Here is a 7,921-nt window from a genome sequence, read left to right as displayed (position 1 = left end):
CTGACACGCAGGACTTTGATGCAATTCTACCGTTCTGTAGGAGCGATTTTTCAAACTCACCGCGAATCCAGGGAACATCGACCCCGCCCGAAATATTACAGACTGCAACAGGCAAAGAGCCGTGGTTGCCCAAGTACATTGCTCGGAATCAAGCCCACCCGAAAACTACTGTTGGGCCGGGAACTTGCTGCTTCACGAGCCATCGCTCCAGGGACACGGTATGAGACCATTATACAGTTTGGTTATTAGTTATAAGTCTTTTTATTAGTTATAGATCTGTTGATAGCCTATGTTAAAACAAGGACAAATAATGTTTTTTCAGACTACCCGGAGACAGATCCAGCAGAATCGGGAAAGCTAGAGGGAAAAAGTCACACACCCCCGGTTTCGGCGATTCGTCACAACAAGCGCCAAAAAAGCCGAGGTATTTTAACTATGTACTGTTAATATATATTATTATAACGGAAAGGTATTTGACATTTGTATGTAGCTAACATATATATTTTTATATCTAATAACGTAATTATGTATGTATTATTTTCATTCAGACTCCGGCGAAAAACGGCACAGACGACCACATAAATCTAGAGCTGGGGGATTCCGGCGCCCCGAGCATTCCGAATGAAACACCCGAGAGACCTGTTTTTAATGACATGTCAGATGTTGATGACCAGCTATTCTGTGATGCGGCCAACCTTATAGACCCAGTCAATTCTACGGCCTCAATACCTGCAGACGAACAAGAAAGGTTTTTCACATTATTTTCCAGGGCTTTGAAATCGAGGAATGTTTTGCTATACAAACGACTGGGGGATTTAATTGAGAGACAGTACAGAGACGATATGTTATTCTGGCATAGAACAATTCCACGCATGTTAAACAGCAACCCCATTAAAAAACGCAAATACAGACGCTAAAATCATACATGTAACACCAACCATTACAGAAAGAAAAAAAAACGAACACTCTTAATTATCCAAAAATGGCAGAACTAACGCAACACGGGGAGACAGTTGAAAGCCTCTTATCCCAGATTCCAGCCGAACTCCTAGAAGTTATTAAACATATGAACGAGTCAGGAACGTTAGATGAAAGCATATTAACACAGATTCCAGCCGAACTCTTAGAAATGATTAATCGTATGAACGAGTCAGGGGCGCCTGAGGAAAACATGTTATCCCAGATTCCCGAAGCCCTCATAACCTTAATTAATCGGATGAACGAGAGTCAGACAATTTCAGCCCGACAACCCCAACAGCGATAGAACAACCCGTAACGCCTAGGTCCGTAGAGTCTGAAACGCCACAAGATGTTTTTGGGGAATTGGACAATTGTCTAATAAATCTGGCGGCAGATGTTCATGATAGACGTGTCAGGGTTGTGTACAGGAATAAATTCAACAATACAGAGATTCGACAGTTTTTCAATCTCCTATGTGTGAATCAGAATCTTGACTATGCTGTATTTTACATGATGATAATGGACACTCTGAATGACCTGTTAGAAACCGCAAGAGATTATGGCGAACCTCGTGATGTCTTACAGTTGGAAATATGTGGAGATAGCCTGCATAATACAGTATCTCTTATTTTACCCAATGGCGAAGCAGATCTTGAACAATTTACAGCGCTGGTAGAACGCCTTGTTCAGTCAAATTTAGCCATCATAGCCGATCAGACCCTCGAGCTTGTAGTGCAAATAATAGGTCAACAGCAGGGGGGTGGTGGGCAGAGAAGGAAGCTTGATAGCCTAATGCAGTCAGAAATCATAAGCAATAAAAGGGCCTACCTCATAAACGTTCACAATCCCGATAATAAGCTATGTTTTGCAATTGGCCTAGAGCATTTACTTAACCCCGGATGTACTGATCTGACGGCATTGCAAAAGGCTAGAGAGATCCAAACGGCGGTGGGTCTCGGGACCCATGAAGGCGTGGCATTCTCAGACATTGTCAAATTTGAAAACCTTCTGAATATCAAGATTGTGGTTTTGTACCACAGTAGAGCTAATGCCGCTCTCTTGAAGTTCCAAAACACCCCCCAACCGCACCCTCAGATTCTGTACTTTTATGTGCAAAACGAACATTACTATGCTGTTACAAACATCACGGCGTTCCTAGGGGCACCCTATGTGTGTAGATCCTGCCATACCGGCTACACCCGAAAGGGGGGGCACTCGTGCCGTTATAACTGTTCTGTATGTCAGGATGCACAGTGCCCTATGCAAACCTTAAACTTGACACCATGTGCGGATTGCCATCGCACATGTCGTTCGACCTACTGTTACGATAAACACAAAATTGAAACATGGCACCCTAAGGCCTGTAAATCTGTAAGCATTTGTGCCATTAACAAGAAATGCCCAAAATGTCATTGCAATTACAGCCTTAAAATAGATAGCCCTAAACCACATGTTTGTGGAATCCTACAGTGTCCAATCTGTAAAGCGGCTCTGAAAAGCAGAAATGCTGAAGTGGTTCAAGAAGTGCAACACGAGTGTTATATTCAGCCCTTGGCTGAAGATGAACATTCAGAGAAATATGTGTTCTATGATTTTGAGACAAATCAGCAATCGGGGGATCATTTGCCTATTTTTGTATCTACCATGACATTCACGGGGGAAAAGTGGTCTGCAGAAGGATCCAATTGTGCACTACTCTTTCTAAAACATTTTAGAAAACCACAGTACCGAAACTTTATGTTTATAGGGCACAATGCTAGAGCCTACGACTCTTACCTTCTTCTGAACCCCTTGATACAGCAAGGCGTAGCCCCCAGGGTCATAGCGCAAGGGAGTAAAATCCTGTGTTTTGTAGATCCCGCCTTCAACCAGAGATACATTGACAGTTTAAGCTTCTTACCCATGAGATTGGCTCAAATGCCAGAGGCCTTGGGTTTTGAAAACTCTGTGAAAGGCTGGTTCCCCCACTTCTTCACATCTGAGGAGAATCTACACTATATAGGATCATATCCCAGCCCAAAAATGTACGGGTGTGATCAAATGTCTCCCAAAGAGCGAGAGAGATTCATGACTTGGTATGAGACAGTAAGACATGGCACCTTTGATTTCCATAAAGAGATGGAATCATACTGTGACAATGATGTGGTTATACTTCGTGAAGGATGCCTCAGATTCAGAGAAGAGGTAATCAAAGATGCCGGTATTGACCCTTGGAGTTGTACAACGATTGCATCGGCATGCATGAAAACATACCGTACACACTATCTGCCTACATCCTCTATAGCTATCCCCTCGCCTGACAACTACCGACGGCAGTTCAAGGAATACTCTAGTGGGTCCATTCAATGGCTAGAGTATATGGCCCAGGATAAAGACATTTTTATTCAACATGCTTTGAATCGAGGGGAGAAGGCATTTGGCTCTTACCATGTAGATGGCTACACCCAGATTGACGGGGTTGAGACCGTGTATGAGTACAACGGTTGTTTCTTCCATGGTTGCAAATCTTGCTTTGTGCCCCAGAACATGTGTGTCCTAACCCAAAAGACTTTTGGGGAAATGTACCAAGAGTTTCAAGACAAAGTTGATTCGTTACAGGCTACTTACGGTCTAAAAGTGGTTGTTTTGTGGGAGCACGAATGGACAGCCCTCAAAAAGTCTGATCCTCATGTTCAAGCATTCCTTTCCAGCTTTGACACCCCAGAACCTCTGGAGCCAAGACAGGCCTTGTATGGCGGCCGTACCAATGCTTTGACATTGAGGTATGTAGCGCAACCCGACGAGACAATAGGCTATGTGGATTTTACATCCCTTTATCCGCATGTAATGAGTTCCTCATGCTATCCTATAGGTCATCCTGAAATTATTCATCGTGATTTTGACTTACCTCAAAACTATTTTGGTCTGATCAAAGCAACAGTCTACCCTCCAAGGGGTTTGTTTATACCTGTGTTGCATTACAGGGGCCCTCAAGGAAAACTTTTCTTTCCCCTTTGTCGCACCTGCAGTGAAAACATACAACAAACCCCATGTGATCACACCGATCAAGAAAGAGCACTGACAGGTGTATGGGTCACAGCTGAATTCTCTAAGGCTTTAGAGATGGGGTATCGTGTGGTCAAAATCTTTGAAGTATGGAACTTTTCAAAGAAATCAGACACTCTTTTTAAAGAATACATCAAGACCTTCTTGAGATGTAAGCAAATGGCTTCAGGCTATCCTGCATCGGTCACAGATCAAGAAAGTAAAGACAGGTACATTCAAGACTATCATGACAGAGAAGGCATCCTTCTTGACCCTGACAGAATAGAGGTCAACAAAACCAAACGAAATGTGTCAAAATTGTACCTAAATTCGCTTTGGGGCAAATTAGCACAGAGAAATTTCATATTTTTCATTCTTGAGTCAAGACATTGCCTTGGTTCAATGGCGACGTAACAAGAAGTGGGTTCTACCCCCGTGTAATGTAAATGTGTTTCTTGCAGCATTTACCACGGCCTATGGCCGACTTGAACTGTACAAGCTCATGGAGCAGCTTCAGAGGCGGGTACTTTACCACGACACAGACTCTGTGGTCTATGTAAGCATACCGGGGGATTGGAGTCCCCACTCAGCAACTACCTGGGTGGCTTAACGAGTGAACTCGCAGAGGGTGACCATATCACAGAATGGTCATCATGTGGGCCCAAAAGCTATGCTTTTAGAACGCTAAAGAATCACGTGGTATTGAAAGCCAAAGGAGTGACTCAAAACTATGAAAATGCCCAGCGTGTAAACTTGGAATCAATCACACGCTTGGTCGAGGGGTTCCTAAATGACAGGAATAGTGACTTGGAGATTTTGAGCTCCTACAAAAAGATTGTTAGGGATAAAAAGGGCTTCCATCTGAGGAATGCCCCACTCATTAAAAGATTCAGGGTTGTCTATGACAAGAGAGTGCTTTTGCCTGACGGGACCACATTGCCCTATGGCTACTGACTTATGCTACAGTCCGCAGTGTGTCAGGCGTGACTCAAAAAAACTATGAAAAAAATACCCCTCGTGTAAAAAACTAGGAATCAATCACACGCGTGTTTGAGGGAGGTTCCTAAATGACAGGAATAGTGACTTTGAGATTTAGGAGCTCCTACAAAAAAGATTGTTGGTTATAATAAAGGGCTTCCCTCTGAGGAATGCCCCACTTACTAAAAGATTCAGGGTTGTCTATGACAAGAGACTGCTTTTGCCTGACTGGACCACATTGCCCCTTTGGCTACTGACTTATGCTACAAGCTACAGGGTGTCTTAAAGCTTAAGATATAATGACTGCTGTAGAAGGTTTTGACCCCCGGTTGCAACTACCATTTTCGGCCTTAATCGCAGGGGCTTCGAATAGTGGTAAAACTTGTTTTGTAAAATGTATTTTTTAAGTAGACTTAAAAAAACAAGTGCAGGGGCCCCCGAAAATATCAGACAAACAGCGGAAAATGATTTGGATACGGCCATGAAGGATATTTTGAATCAAGAAGGCTTGAACCCCTATGATAAGGTCCAAAAATACACAAACCTCTTGCAAATGTATTTGTCCTTGGTGAAACAAGGGGAGAGAGAGACAGGCCATTTAACTATTTCCCTACAGGACCCTTTGAAAGATGACGAGCCCAGCGAGAGCCACGCCCCTGTAATGCCTGTACCTGCGAGCTTACCGTCTGAAGATCAAATGCCTGTTGAAGATAAAGTTATGCATGACTTGTTAACCCATGTTCCGGCACGTAACAGGAAAAATGTTAGCTACATTATGAACAAGCTAAAAGACTCAAATGGGGCAGCTACTTGGAACGACAAAGGAGAGTTTATCCTTCAGGGTGCGGTTGTCAAGGGTTCACATATACTTGACTTGCTTAAAAGTACCACATCTGCCCACAAGGTTGCTGATGACCGAAGACCTCCAGGGTGGCTTCAGTTTCTTAAGGCCCTGGCCATCCTCAACATACCCCTCTCGGGTGTACCCAACTATAAGATTCGGCAACAGATTCACTCTTTAAAACACAAACCTTCAACGAGATACAGCACCCCTAAAGATGCCCCAAAACCCTCGCATCCTTATGAAATGAATGACGATAACCCATTTACCCCCATGAACGCCTCCGGACCTTTCCCTAATCCCGATCTCTCTGGGTGGTTAGACTTTTGAATGACTTTTGAATGACTATGATTAAATTCAATAAATTTTATTTGAAAAAATAAGCAATTTAACATTTGTGGCATTCTTGAAACATTTGGCGTGAGCATAAGCCTTGATTACACGTTCTTAAAGGATACACATTTGAACACTTTTGATATTTTCTAACAAAACAAGCTACAACTTTATCATTACTTCTTAAATCATCCTTATAAAGAGACATAACATCTTCAAAAGAAACTCCCCGGGCTCTTTGGCATAGGTAGAATACACAGTGTTGACGCATGTCGTTGAAAGGGTATCTTGCACCTGTTTGATATTGTAGTATATCTTTGAGCCATTTTTGGTCAGAAATTCTTTAATAGATTTGGGGAAATGTGAAAAACCGGGGGGAAAGCCATAGGAATCAAAAAAAGTTTAGATTTTTCTTCCTCCTTCCTCTTCTAAGGTCACAGCTAGCCAATGTTCACCCGGCATGTTTTTAGGATGGGTATTGACAATAAACATTGCAGGCCGCACCTTCCATTTCTCCATAGGTAATTCATCACAAGCCAACACTCCGCAAAATTGTTTTCCAATCAGTCGGCTCATCAGCCCTTCCAACTCTTGGGTATTCATGTCTTTGCTCAACGATCCTTAATAATAATCTACTAAAACCTGTCTTCGGCTATTCACCTCCAAGATTGAATCAGAGCAGGCATAAACAATCATGCTAACGGTACATGCTAAAGGTGTACGGAAACGCATTTCCAGCCTGAGGTTACCTTGGGACACCACAGAAAGATTTCCTGAGGTGTCATCGTCTGGGGATAAATTGAAAGCATACATTGTGTAACCCTCTGCAAAATCATTTCTGTCAATAGGTAAAGAGAGATCTTTTAGATGCCTCCCGGTAGCCAGGAATAGATTGTAAAATTCTCGCACAGATATGTTGTTATTAAATTGCGGTTGGAAAGCCTTAGCAGGGACCTGACGTCCGTCCTGACACAGAGCGACATACTCTGCATTGAAGTGTTGAAAATTAAAGGGTTTTTTATTTAAGCTGCCCGTATTGGAGGCGTGATCAACCAAACCTATAACTACGTATCTCGGTAAAGGGCCTAGAAATAGGTTTTCTTGACTGCAGATTCTGCTGCCCACAGGTATGCTAAAGGTTTTGATGGTAATTCTTTGGAGAGGGTAAAGGGCATTTCCTTTCAGCAAAGCCTGTGAGTGACCCAGACGAACTGCCGGAGATACCGATACTTTTTTAATAAAAAGCGTGGCCCCCAACACTTTTAAGCTAAAGTCCCCATCCGCTGCAGACATTAGGCAAAACTCATCCTTGGCCCTGGTTCATTTTAGTCTTAAATCAACCGCATTTAAGAGTAAACGTTCTTGAAAGAAAATGTCAGAGTGTATAGGGCCTAGCAGATGAAACTCTCGAGATTCTGCACAGTAGCGAGCCCGGGCGGCCAGGCCTTTATTTGCACCTGTGGATGGGTCTGTCGATTCCATAGAGCCTCCTGCAGTATCCTTGCTAAAAAGCCCTGCGCTGAATTGGGTCTTGAGAGTGTCTTCAGAGTAGTTGAGTAAGCATTCCATGATGGCACGGTAGGGGTATGTGGCACTGCTTTGACTGATTAGCCGTTCCCCCAAAGTCACATCCACTTGGGAGAAGATGGTGGCCACTGGGTAATTAATGAGACTCACTTTGGCATCGTTTGCAATATCAGTACCATCTCTTTTGGTTACTTTTAGACGCAAATGCACCAAGGTGTTGTTGAGGTCCAGATAGTTGTCACCGTTGCCTGGTATGAA

The 7,921-nt window shown here is 43.2% G+C and overlaps 1 long non-coding RNA gene across 1 annotated transcript; it reads left to right on the top strand.

The window, feature by feature from the left end:
* The first annotated feature begins 234 nt into the window (after positions 1 to 234).
* Positions 235 to 6,186, top strand: LOC135571219 (uncharacterized). The gene is made up of 2 exons (XR_010463687.1): positions 235 to 424; positions 549 to 6,186. It is a non-coding gene; the product is annotated as an uncharacterized LOC135571219 (long non-coding RNA).
* The last annotated feature ends 1,735 nt before the right edge of the window (positions 6,187 to 7,921 follow it).

Source organism: Oncorhynchus nerka, unplaced genomic scaffold (assembly GCF_034236695.1).
Source record: "Oncorhynchus nerka isolate Pitt River unplaced genomic scaffold, Oner_Uvic_2.0 unplaced_scaffold_686, whole genome shotgun sequence".
In the NCBI taxonomy this organism is placed as follows: Eukaryota; Metazoa; Chordata; class Actinopteri; order Salmoniformes; family Salmonidae; genus Oncorhynchus; species Oncorhynchus nerka.
Note: the sequence above shows the minus strand (reverse complement) of the source record. Positions and strands in the feature narration are given on the sequence as shown.